Below are 14,096 nucleotides of genomic sequence, written 5' to 3' on the forward strand. Positions count from 1 at the left end.
GGTCAAATAGCCAAACCGAAAAACTGCCGGAAAAAATGTTTTCTGCTACTAAGATCAGTGAAATGTAGGCTAAACTGACAACGAAGTGAAGAGCAGAAATCTCAACTATAGCAAGCAAGTCGCAGCAATGAAGAACGCGAAGAAGGGGATAATTCTGGCAGAGGGGAGATTTTTGATAGGACAACTAGCGAGTTGTCAGCTGACTGACTATCAACTTCAGAATGCTGCAAATCAAGTCAGCATCATAGCTATTTCTTTACTGAAAGGAAATGATTGCCTCGACATTGTCAAGCCCAGCTAGACAGCTGTTAACGTTTGCTGCTTGCTAGCTAACGATGTCCACTTCAAGACATAGCTAGCTAGTTATTAGCTAACACCATGTAGCTAGATATTCTTGACATGTTTACAACTTGAATCACTTGAATACTTGCTTGTTGTGTGCATGCATGTTCTCATACATTTATCATACTGTTATCTGGCACAACAGGGCAGTGACACTTCGGCATGGCCTAAGTCACTGAAGATTGAAAGACAGGAGTTTGTTCCTGCGTGAGCAGAGCAGCTCTGCCCTCACCCATGGCCCTGCCACATCCGCAAAGACCCCCAGCCGCCCCAGGGTATCCCAGCCCTCTCAGCAGGGGCCAGGCTTCTCCAATGAGCACTGCAGGGGCTGCAGATTGACCAGGCCTGGGACCGGTCCTCGTAGGGCAAGCCGTGTCCAGCTGTTCTTCCCCGCTCCCTCCCTGTCCTCTGGGACTGAGTGGGATACTACTACCCACCCACCTTCTTGGTCACACTACCTGAGTGGCTTCAGCCTAAGTGGGGTCAGTGCTCTCAGTAGTCCCTTCTTCAGTTCAGCCTGGAGACTAGCTCCAGCCTCCACCTCCAGGGCCACTCCCTCAGAGCATCACTCTGCTCAGAGAGCAGGTCTGGGGAATTTCATGCTGTCCCCTCCAGAACTTCAGCACCAACACAGTCCCAGACCGGGGATCCATCAGCAGCCGCAGGAGGAGCGCCAAGATGGGGATGGGAGGGCAGGGGAGGCAGGGTGGTGGGTTTCAGACTGAGAAGGAGGTCCAGGGAGATCCGATGGTGGTGGGAAGGAGGAGGTAATAAGATAGGGGACACAACGCTGTTCCAGCTCAGCTAACAACAACCTGGAAGACTTCCCACCTATGGGAACGTTGCACGCCTCACCACCGTGAGTTTTATACTATTGGGCAATTCTACAGTAACGGAGTGATGCTGAGACTCATTTTTGTCTCACCTGTGAATTGCTGATAAAATCTTACTTGTATCAGCTCAACCAAAACAATGTACATAACATACTGTTCTCTCTCCAGTAGACTGCAGACAGAACCATCAGGGAGGATCAACCCAACCCCAGTCAGTGCAGAGCGGCCTCACTCCAGACCTAAGACTTTCACTTCCACCCCGTTCAGCACCAGGCCCTCCAGCCCTCCACAGTCCCAGAGGCAGTCACTGGGGCCCTAAACGTCAATGTGGGCAGCCCCCCTCTGTCTGCAGGAGGAGTGAGAACTGCTAAAGAGAGAGAAGTACGTGTGGTGGCCCTTTACTGCAGTCAATAATCCGAAAGTGCCCACTTTGACCTCACGACTGGAATGTTATCAATACTCTTCATTCTTTTTTACATTTTTTTAATTTAAAAAATCCAGTGTTTCTATGTAAAAACACCTTTGTTAAATTTCAGTCTTCTGTGATGTATATGAAATGTAATATTGGGATGCAAACTCAAAATGTAATACATTTAAACGCTAAATCTGACATGGTACAGGTGTCTTCCTTTTTTAAGCCGTAGCCATGTGTGTGAGGTGGGTACTTTTGTTTCAAAGTAGATTTGTTTAAGACTACCAAGAAACACCCTGTGTGATCCTCATTTAGGCCACTGCAGTCAAAGGTTTCAAGGAGGCCCCGTCACCATTATAACACTCGCTGCCTTTTTCTTTTATCCAGACTATATGTTTTACTTCTCCGAGGACAGGTTTCCCAGACACGGAGTAAGCCTTGTCCTGGACTAAATTCATGCTCCATGGAAAATCTCAATTGTAAGTCTTTTTTTTTTTTTTTTTTTTAGCAAAGAGTTGTCTTAATCTGTGCCCTGTAAACTGGGGGGGCTCCAAAATGACCCCTGACATGCAGGGGTAATGTCCTGACCCCACCAAAGTCACCATGACCTCTGAACTGGACCTTCTGAATGAAGGGGGGGGGGGGGATTACCCCAGATATGTTTTTGTGCTTTTGGAAATCTACTTTTGGTAGTTAGATTTTAAGTGCCTTAGTAGAAGTACTGTGCATGTAGTGTGATTTTAGTACTGTTGTGTAATGTGTATTGTATCATTCTGGGGAAGATTCTAATGTTGTGTTTGGTTTATCTGTTTCTGACAGAATATCTGGTTCCCAATGTGTTCCTGGAGCTTTTCTTTGTGCTACAGCTAGCTGACGTCTAGAACACCCTCCGTCACAGAGGAAGAGGAGGAAGATCTAAGTATAGAGAAGTCAGGTGATGTAACGGTTCTCTTGTGGTGAAGGAGAGTCGGACCAAAATGCGACGTGTAGATTGCTATCCATGTTTAATCAACAAACGTAAAACACGAATCAATACAAAAACTACAAAACAATAAACGTAGAAACGTAACGAAAACCGAAACAGCCCTATCTGGTGAAAACACAGAGACAGGAACATAGAATGCCCACTCAGCTCACACCCTGACCAACCAAAACATAGAAATATACAAAGTAAACTATGGTCAGGGTGTGACAGTACCACCCCCCCAAGGTGCGGACTCCGGCCGCAAAACCTGAACCTATAGGGGAGGGTCTGGGTGGGCATCTGTCCGCGGTGGCGGCTCTGGTGCTGGACGTGGCCCCCACTTCACCGTAGTCTTCACCCACCTTGTCCGCTTCCGTGACCTCCTAGCCACGCCAACCCTACTTAATAACACGGGACAGAGGGGCAGCTCGGGACAAAGGGGCAGCTCGGGACAGAGGGGCAGCTCGGGACAGAGGGGCAGCTCGGGACAGAGGGGCTCTTCAGACTCTGGCAGCACAGTAGAGGAGGAAGGCTCTGGCAGATCCTGGCTGACTGGCAGATCTGGAAGAGTCTGGCTGACTGGCAGATCTGGAAGAGTCTGGCTGACTGGCGGATCCTGGCTGACTGGCAGATCTGGAAGAGTCTGGCTGACTGGCGGATCCTGGCTGACTGGCGGATCTGGAAGAGTCTGGCTGACTGACGGCTCTGGCTGCTCCATGCTGACTGCGGCTCTGGCTGCTCCATGCAGACTGGCAGCTCCATGCAGACTGGCAGCTCTGCAGACTGGCAGCTCTGGCTGCTCCATGCAGACTGGCAGCTCCGGCTGCTCCATGCAGACTGGCAGCTCTGGCTGTTCCTGACAGCTCTGGCTGTTCCCATGCAGCTCTGGCTGCTCCATGCAGACTGGCAGCTCTGGCTGCTCCATGCAGCTCTGGCTGCTCCATGCAGGCTGGCAGCTCTGGCTGCGCTAAACAGGTGGGAGACTCCGGCAGCGCAGGAGAGGAGGAAGGCTCTGGTAGCGCTGAACAGGCGGGAGACTCCGGCAGCGCAGGAGAGGAGGAAGGCTCTGGCAGCGCTGGAGAGGCGAGGCGCACTGTAGGCCTGATGCGTGGTGCTGGCACTGGTGGTACTGGACCGAGGACACGCACAGGAAGCCTGGTGCGGGGAGCTGCTACCGGAGGGCTGGGGTGTGGAGGTGGTACTGGATAGACCGGACCGTGCAGGTGCACTGGAGCTCTTGAGCACCGAGCCTGCCCAACCTTACCTGGTTGAATGCTCTCGGTCGCCCTGCCAGTGCGGCGAGGTGGAATAGCCCGCACTGGGCTATGCAGGCGAACCGGAGACACCGAGCGCAAGGCTGGTGCCATGTAAGCCGGCCCAAGGAGACGCACTGGGGACCAGATGCGTAGAGCCGGCTTCACGGCATTTGGCTCGACGCTCAATCTAGCCCGGCCGATACGCGGAGCTGGAATATACCGCACCGGGCTATGCACCCACAATGGGGACACTGTGCGCACCACTGCATAACACAGTGCCTGCCCGGTCTCTAGCCCCCTGGTAAGCACAGGGAGTTTGCACAGGTCTCCTACCTGGCGTAGCCATACTCCCTGTGAGCCCCCCCCCCCAATACATTTTTGGGGCTGACCCTCAGGCTTCCATCCGCGTCGCCGTGCTGCCGCCTCATACCAGCGCCTCTCCGCTTTCGCCGCCTCCAGTTCTTCTTTGGGGCGGCGATATTCTCCAGGCTGAGCCCAGGGTCCTTCACCATCCAGTTCGTCCTCCCATGTCCATTCCTTCTCTTGCTGCACCTTGGGGCGGCTACACTCCCCTGGTTTAGCCAAGGGTCCTCTCCCGTCGAGGATTTCCTCCCAAGTCCAGAAATTCTTGTCACGCTGCTCCTGCTGCTGTTGTTGCCTGTTACCACGCCGCTTGGTCCTGTTGTGGTGGGTGATTCTGTAACGATTCTCTTGTGGTGAAGGAGAGTCGGACCAAAATGCGGCGTGTAGATTGCTATCCATGTTTAATCAACAAACGTAAAACACGAATCAATACAAAAACTACAAAACAATAAACGTAGAAACGTAACGAAAACCGAAACAGCCCTATCTGGTGAAAACACAGAGACAGGAACATAGAATGCCCACTCAGCTCACACCCTGACCAACCAAAACATAGAAATATACAAAGTAAACTATGGTCAGGGTGTGACAGGTGAGAGGTGGAGATTCCTTCACAGGCCTACTAATCAGTATAGAGGTGTGAAGTGGATGGAGAGGGAATAGCATGATTAAAAAAAACATTGTGGTTGATCTGATAAAAGTAAGATAATTAGTGTGTTTTGTGTAATTCACATTTTATTTGTGTAGGTATTGTGTAATATTCTTTCTCTTTTAGGTCCGTTTATATAATGTTTTATTGGTGGAAATATGACTTTGCTGACCCTTGAGTTATATTTGATCTATGCAGATGTCCTGGAAAGAGGTTACTACAGAAATATGCACAACTGTGTCTACTTCTCTGTCAGGGTGCTGGAGAATCAGTTTGAGTGAGTTCCCCCTTCTTTATTGTCAAATGATACTGAATCCTATGATAATGCTGCTCTGTATAATGTGTTTATATATGTTTTACTGCAGCTGCACTCTTGGCTAGTTCTCCCTTGAAAAATACATAGTTTGACATCAATGTGACAACCTGCTAAAAGAAACACCATCAGTCCTGAGACCCCAGCAAAAATCAGCTTTTTATTTCTCTGACGTTCATTGATCTGCATGTCCAGCCCTTATATTTAGCCTTACATTGAAGTGTTTTACTGTGTTCTTTTCAGGACAACCAGGCTACAAGTAGAACACAAAACTATTTGACATAAACAATTGCAATGATGAGTTATATTGAAAAATGTCAGCCAAAGCGAAAACCTGATAATGAATTTATATGAATGCTAGAAATAAAGAAATTGTTTGCTCACTGGGAAATGAATATCCAACTTATTAGGGACAACTGTGTGGAGTTTGGAGGTTGTGACAGCAACTATGTGAGCTTATTACTTACACTATTATAGACACTATGTCCTGGGATTTCCTTTGATCTATGTAGAATAACCCCTTACAGAATTATAGACATTATGTCCTGGGATTTCCTATCATCTATGTAGAATGACCCCTTACAGTATTATAGACATTATGTCCTGGGATTTCCTATCATCTATGTAGAATAACCCCTTACAGTATTATAGACATTATGTCCTGGGATTTCCTATCATCTATGTAGAATAACCCCTTACAGTATTATAGACATTATGTCCTGGGATTTCCTATTATCTATGTAGAATAACCCCTTACAGTATTATAGACATTATGTCCTGGGATTTCCTATTATCTATGTAGAATAACCCCTTACAGTATTATAGACATTATGTCCTGGGATTTCCTATCATCTATGTAGAATAACCCCTTACAGTATTATAGACATTATGTCCTGGGATTTCCTATCATCTATGTAGAATGACCCCTTACAGTATTATAGACATTATGTCCTGGGATTTCCTTTGATCTATGTAGAATAACCCCTTACAGAATTATAGACATTATGTCCTGGGATTTCCTATCATCTATGTAGAATGACCCCTTACAGTATTATAGACATTATGTCCTGGGATTTCCTATCATCTATGTAGAATAACCCCTTACAGAATTATAGACATTATGTCCTGGGATTTCCTATCATCTATGTAGAATAACCCCTTACAGAATTATAGACATTATGTCCTGGGATTTCCTATCATCTATGTAGAATAACCCCTTACAGAATTATAGACATTATGTCCTGGGATTTCCTATCATCTATGTAGAATAACCCCTTACAGTATTATAGACATTATGTCCTGGGATTTCCTATCATCTATGTAGAATAACCCCTTACAGTATTATAGACATTATGTCCTGGGATTTCCTATCATCTATGTAGAATAACCCCTTACAGTATTATAGACATTATGTCCTGGGATTTCCTATCATCTATGTAGAATAACCCCTTACAGTATTATAGACATTATGTCCTGGGATTTCCTATCATCTATGTAGAATAACCCTTACAGTATTATAGACATTATGTCCTGGGATTTCCTATCATCTATGTAGAATAACCCCTTACAGTATTATAGACATTATGTCCTGGGATTTCCTATCATCTATGTAGAATAACCCCTTACAGTATTATAGACATTATGTCCTGGGATTTCCTATCATCTATGTAGAATAACCCCTTACAGTATTATAGACATTATGTCCTGGGATTTCCTATCATCTATGTAGAATAACCCCTTACAGTATTATAGACATTATGTCCTGGGATTTCCTATCATCTATGTAGAATAACCCCTTACAGTATTATAGACATTATGTCCTGGGATTTCCTATCATCTATGTAGAATAACCCCTTACAGTATTATAGACATTATGTCCTGGGATTTCCTATCATCTATGTAGAATAACCCCTTACAGTATTATAGACATTATGTCCTGGGATTTCCTATCATCTATGTAGAATAACCCCTTACAGTATTATAGACATTATGTCCTGGGATTTCCTATCATCTATGTAGAATAACCCCTTACAGTATTATAGACATTATGTCCTGGGATTTCCTATCATCTATGTAGTATTATAGACATTATGTCCTGGGATTTCCTATCATCTACAGTATTATAGACACTATATCCTGGGATTTCCTATCATCTATGTAGAATAACCCCTTACAGTATTATAGACATTATGTCCTGGGATTTCCTATCATCTATGTAGAATAACCCCTTACAGTATTATAGACACTATATCCTGGGATTTCCTATCATCTATGTAGAATAACCCCTTACCTTCTAATGACTCTTGTGTAGCTTGTGAGCGTTATAGGGAAAAACATGAGTCAACTTTTTATAGATGGCTTTTTAATTGTTTCTATTAGGGCTGGACGATATATCGAATTAATTTCATTGTGAACAGGCTGTTGTTCAAACAGTTGGAGACAGACAGGAAGGTGTGTTCAGAACAGTTAAACTGTCCTACCTTGTTAGCAAGCAAATAGATCAAATTTAGCGGGCTACTCACTAGCACGTGGTCTTGCGCTTCAGAGATTGTTGATGAGATCTGTGTTAATGTTCTGGACTGCCTGCCTCAACAAGTTGATCATTATCATTGGATGTGCATTGTTAATGGTTCTGGTTACATTTGTAACAAAAAAGGCATTTTCATCAACAGACATGAAAGCCATATCAGTGATTATTGCCAAAAAAAAGCACATTTAACTATTTTGATCAAAGTGTTAGTGGGTCTTATGGTTGTGGAAGGCTTATATTTAACCTGGGTATAATTTTACAAGCCCTGAATTCATTACATTATTCCTGACTGTTTGAAACGTAGTGTATTGACCTTTTAATTGTGCAACAATGCATAATTAGAAAAATAATACAAATAAATCAAGAAATATATTGAACAAAAATGCAACATGCAACAATTTCAACAAATTACATTTCATATAAGGAAATTGGTCACTTTAAATAAATAAATGATACCCTAATCTTTGGATTTCACTTGACTGGGCAGGGGCGCAGCCTAGGTGGACATAGACCCACCTACTTGGGAGCCAAGCCCATCCACTGGGGAGCCAGACCCAGCCAATCAGAATGAGTTTTTCCCCATAAAAGGGCTTTATTACAGACAGAAATACTCCTCAGTTTCATCAGCTGTCTGGGTTGCTGGTCTCAGACAATCCCGCAGGTGAAGAAGCAGGATGTGGAGTTCCTGGGTTGACGTGGTTACACTTGGTCTGAGGTTTTGAAGCCGGTTGGACTTAGTGCCAAATTATCTAAAAATGACTTTGGAGGCTGCTTATGGTAGAGAAATTAACATTAAATTATCTGGCAACAGCTCTGGTAGACATTCCTGCAGTCAGCATGCCAATTGCACGCTCCCTCAAAACTTGAGACAACTGTGGCATTGTGTAGTGTGACAAAACTGCACATTTTGGAGTGGCCTCTAAAACAGTGTGTGTCTAACTGTGTCAAGCACATGAAGTATGTTTCATTTCTCTATCTGTGTTTATGTTGTATACAAATGTGTTATTATGTATCCACTGTTGTTTGCTTGTGTATGTGTGTACACAAGTGAGATGGTATCATTGTAGTATACTGTAGTATACATCTACATTGACTGTGTGTGTGTCTGCCGCAGGGCCCCCCAGGTGTGGGAGCTGGTCCATGGTGGAGAGAGGTTGCTGAGGGAGGGGCTGATCTCACCAGTGGCCAACCCTCTGAAACCCAAGGACTCCATCTGTGCTCAGCTCTGTAACGTGGAGCCAGCAGGCTCTGCCGAGAGATACCAGGTACACATACTCTATTTGTTGTAATGGCATCCAGAAGAACCTGAATGAAATAACCAAAGACGGCAAGATGCTGCCATTAATACTCATTGAGTGGGTTTATAGTGTTAGATTCTAATTCTCGGGGTAAAAAAAATTATGAAAAAAAACAGTCTCTATCACTCCTCAGATACTATAGTATTACTTCTGATGTATCATGTCTCTAGTATAACAATGTTCCACGTTTTACCCAGAATCTAACAATAGTCTATTATTTGTGTGTGTGTTTGACTATAGCCTCTTATGTATCTTCAGGTTCTGCAGTGTGAAAGGTTTGGAAGACTTCAGGGTGTTCCTTCCTGATGAAACTTCTCCTGCTGTAAGTCGATTCAGAGTTGCTCTTTCAACTCTTTCTGTCTAAATCAGTCCTTGCTGACGTGACGTTGCTAACATGCGTTGTCGCTCCCTCCAGATTCTCACCACGTCTGAGAACATCCAGTCTCGTCCCAGCTCAGTGCCCTCAGAGACTGGTGGTGTGGGTGGGGCCGAGGCTAAGACTGGAAGTGGGGCCGGTGCTGCGACGGCACCCAGGAACAGCCACGGACACCAAGACAGGAAAAGGCAAGGTGGCTTTGACATTATTATGGTGATGATGGTTATTATGGTGATGATGGTTATTATGGTGATGATGGTTATTATGGGGATGATGGTTATTATGGTGGTGATGATGGTTATTGTGATGATGGTTATTATGGTGATGATCGTTATTATGGTGATCGTTATTATGGTGATGATCGTTATTATGGGGATGATGGTTATTATGGTGATGATCGTTATTATGGGGATGATGGTTATTATGGTGGTGATGATGGTTATTATGGTGATGATGGTTATTATGGTGATGATTGTTATTATGGGGATGATGGTTATTATGGTGGTGATGATGATGGTTATTATGGGGATGATGGTTATTATGGGGATGATGGTTATTATGGGGATGATGGTTATTATGGGGATGATGATGATGGTTATTATGGGGATGATGATGGTTATTATGGTGGTGATGATGATGGTTATTATGGGGATGATGGTTATTATGGGGATGATGGTTCTTATGGTGGTGATGATGATGGTTATTATGGGGATGATGGTTATTATGGTGATGATGGTTATTATGGTGGTGATGATGATGGTTATTATGGTGATGATGGTTATTATGGTGTTGATGGTTATGGTGTTGATGGTTATTATGGGAATGATGGTTATTATGGTGATGATGGTTATTATGGTGATGAGGATAGTTATTATGGTGATTATGGTGATGATGATGGTGGTTATTGTGGTGGTGATGATGATGGTTATTATGGGGATGATGTTATTATGGTGATGATGATGATGATGGTTATTATGGGGATGATGATGGTTATTATGGTGGTGATGATGATGGTTATTATGGGGATGATGATGGTTATTATGGTGGTGATGATGATGGTTATTATGGGGATGATGGTTATTATGGTGGTGGTGATGATGGTTATTATGGTGATGATGGTTATTATGGTGGTGATGATGATGGTTATTATGGTGATGATGGTTATTATGGTGTTGATGGTTATTATGGGAATGATGGTTATTATGGTGATGATGGTTATTATGGTGGTGAGGATAGTTATTATGGTGATTATGGTGATGATGATGGTTATTGTGGTGGTGGTGATGATTATGGTGTTGATGGTTATTATGGGGATGATGGTTATTATGGTAATTATGGTTATGGTGTTGATGGTTATTATGGTGATGATGGTGTTGATGGTTATTATGGTGTTGATGGTTATTATGGGGATGGTGGTTATTATGGTAATTATGGTTATGGTGTTGATGGTTATTATGGTGATGATGGTGTTGATGGTTATTATGGGGATGATGGTTATTATGGTAATTATGGTTATGGTGTTGATGGTTATTATGGTGTTGATGGTTATTATGGTGATGATGGTTATTATGGTGATGATGATGATGGTTATTGTGGTGGTGATGATGATGGTTATTATGATGATGATGGTTATGGTGTTGATGGTTATTGTGGTGGTGATGATGATGGTTATTATGGTGTTCATGGTTATTATGGTGGTGGGGATGGTTATTATGGTGTTGATATTTATTATGATTATGATGATGATGGTGGTTATTATGGTGATGATGGTTATTATGGTGGTTGGGTGTGGGTGGGTGGTGTCAGGGGACCTACCTGTGGTGTGGTTCCAGGAGGAGTGCAGTACAGCTCCCAGTGACCATCCAAGCCCTGCTGGATCAGCTGGGGGTCTTGTGGGGAGGAGACTGTTGCTCCTCAGAACCCCTCCCCTTGTTCTTCTTTGAGATCACACTCACTACTGTCCTCGGGGCCAGTGGCTCAGAAGTAAGCCTCATTTACCTTTTGAACATGTCTGTGGCTCAATATTCTACCAGTATACAAGCAGTATGTTACCAGTATTACCATAACAATATCTAACTATTACCAGTATATTACCATAACAATACAACTATTACCTGTATATTACCATACCAATATAACATTATTACCGGTATATTACCAGTATATTACCATACCAATATAACATTATTACCAGTATATCACCAGAACAATATAACAGTATTACCAGGGTATTACCATAACAATATATTAGTATTACTAGTATATTACCATAACAATGTAACAGTATTACCGGTATATTACCATAACAATTTACCACTATTGCCAGGGTATTACCATAACAATATAACAGTATATTACTATAACAATATAACAGTATATTACCATAACAATATAAGTGGTGCCAGTATATTGCAGTATTACCAGTAAATTACCATGCCAATATAACACTATAACCGGGATATTTCCATAACAATATAACAGTATTACCATTATATTACCATAACAGTATAACCAGGGTATTACCAAAACAGTATTACCAGTATATTACCATAACAGTATTACCAGGGTATTACCATAACTGTATTACCAGGGTATTACCATAACAATATAACAGTATTACAGTAACAGTATTACCAGTATATTACCATAACAATATAATAATAATAATAATAATTGTATAATAATACAATACAATCTTGCCTATGCTGCTCTGTACCATCACTCATTCATATATCCTTATGTACATATTCTTTATCCCCTTACACTGTGTATAAGACAGTAGTTTTGGAATTGTTAGTTAGATTACTTGTTGGTTATTACTGCATTGTCGGAACTAGAAGCACAAGCATTTCGCTACACTCGCATTAACATCTGCTAACCATGTGTATGTGACAAATAAAATTTGATTTGATTTGATTTTAACAGTATTACTGTTATATTGCCATAACAATATAACCAGTATATTACCATAACAACATAATAGTATTGCTGGTATATTGCCATAACAATATAACCAGAATATTACCATAACACCATAACATTATTACCAGAATATTACCATAACACTATATCAGTACTACCAGTATATTACCAGAACAATATAACAGTATATTACCATAACAATATAACATTAGTACCAGCATTTTACCATACCAATATAACAGTATTACCAGTATATTACCATAACAATATAACAGTATATTACCATAACAATATACCAGTATATTACCATAACACTATTACAGTATTACCAGGGTATTACCAATACAATATATCAGTATTACCAGTATATTACCATAACAAAATAACTATTACCTGTGGTTTCCCCCAGATCAGAGCCATCCATGTTCTTTGTCATGTGCTTCTTTGCAGTGGAACAATTTCCTGTTCCTTGTCAGACAGCTGGTAGAGAGGGAGATTCTGGCGAGAAGGAAGTGGTCCCAGTTACCCTGGCTAACAGAGTTCATTGAGAAGATTCAGCAGGAGTCTATCCCCACTTTCTCCTCCTCTTCCTCTTCTATGCCTCTGTTAGTCTTCTTCTGCCCACACCTCCTCCTCCTCCTATTCTCTACCAATGCCTGAGTTCTACAACCACGTGGACATCCTGCAGGTCTCACTGCAACCTGTAGAGGGAGCCAACTGACCGCACAGACAGGCAACGGACAAAAAATATCTCTGTTGGCCAACAATGCCCAGTCTTTTGAGTGAAAGGCTGACAGTAACAGGTGTATCTGAACTAATGTACTCTGACCAGACCCTGTTGGGATTCCAGATTCCTGAGACAGGAAACATTATTTCCCTGTAATGTGGTTGGCTGGCACAGCCCTTATTGTCCTGTCTAGAGTTGCATAGGAAACCAGAAAGTCCTACTGATCAGGACTGGTGGTGCCACAAACCAGGGTTTATCATGGAGGTCGACTTTGCATTCTGATTGAAGGTGAGGGGTGCATTATCAATAAAGGGATAATGACATACTTGATGGACCAGCACTTTTAAAAAATGAACACAAAAAACACAAAGAAAACCAAATCCTCTGAAAAAAAATAAGCCAAAATCCCAAATCCATGTCCATGTTTCACTGTGTGAGAGTATAATGCCTTAGACCTGCTATACTGTCCATGTTTCACTGTGTGAGAGTATAATGCCTTAGACCTGCTATACTGTCCATGTTTCACTGTGTGAGAGTATAATGCCTTAGACCTGCTATACTGTCCATGTTTCACTGTGTGAGAGTACAATACCTTAGACCTGCTATACTGTCCATGTTTCACTGTGTGAGAGTACAATACCTTAGACCTGCTATACTGTCCATGTTTCACTGTGTGAGAGTACAATACCTTAGACCTGCTATACTGTCCATGTTTCACTGTGTGAGAGTACAATACCTTAGACCTGCTATACTGTCCATGTTTCACTGTGTGAGAGTACAATACCTTAGACCTGCTATACTGTCCATGTTTCACTGTGTGAGAGTACAATACCTTAGACCTGCTATACTGCCCATGTTTCACTGTGTGAGAGTACAATACCTTAGACCTGCTATACTGTCCATGTTTCACTGTGTGAGAGTACAATACCTTAGACCTGCTATACTGTCCATGTTTCACTGTGTGAGAGTATAATGCCTTAGACCTGCTATACTGTCCATGTTTCACTGTGTGAGAGTACAATACCTTAGACCTGCTATACTGTCCATGTTTCACTGTGTGAGAGTACAATACCTTTGACCTTAACTGGTGATTGCTTTCATGGATGCTTTC

The 14,096-nt window shown here is 42.6% G+C and overlaps 1 long non-coding RNA gene across 1 annotated transcript; it reads left to right on the forward strand.

Moving 5' to 3' along the window:
• LOC112257178 lies at positions 1-9,621 on the forward strand. The gene is made up of 9 exons (XR_002954531.2): positions 1-235; positions 488-1,201; positions 1,344-1,556; positions 1,975-2,066; positions 2,407-2,521; positions 5,018-5,096; positions 8,777-8,927; positions 9,219-9,282; positions 9,376-9,621. It is a non-coding gene; the product is annotated as an uncharacterized LOC112257178 (long non-coding RNA).
• The last annotated feature ends 4,475 nt before the right edge of the window (positions 9,622-14,096 follow it).

The sequence above is a fragment of the Oncorhynchus tshawytscha genome, linkage group LG08 (assembly GCF_018296145.1).
Source record: "Oncorhynchus tshawytscha isolate Ot180627B linkage group LG08, Otsh_v2.0, whole genome shotgun sequence".
Lineage (NCBI taxonomy): Eukaryota > Metazoa > Chordata > Actinopteri > Salmoniformes > Salmonidae > Oncorhynchus > Oncorhynchus tshawytscha.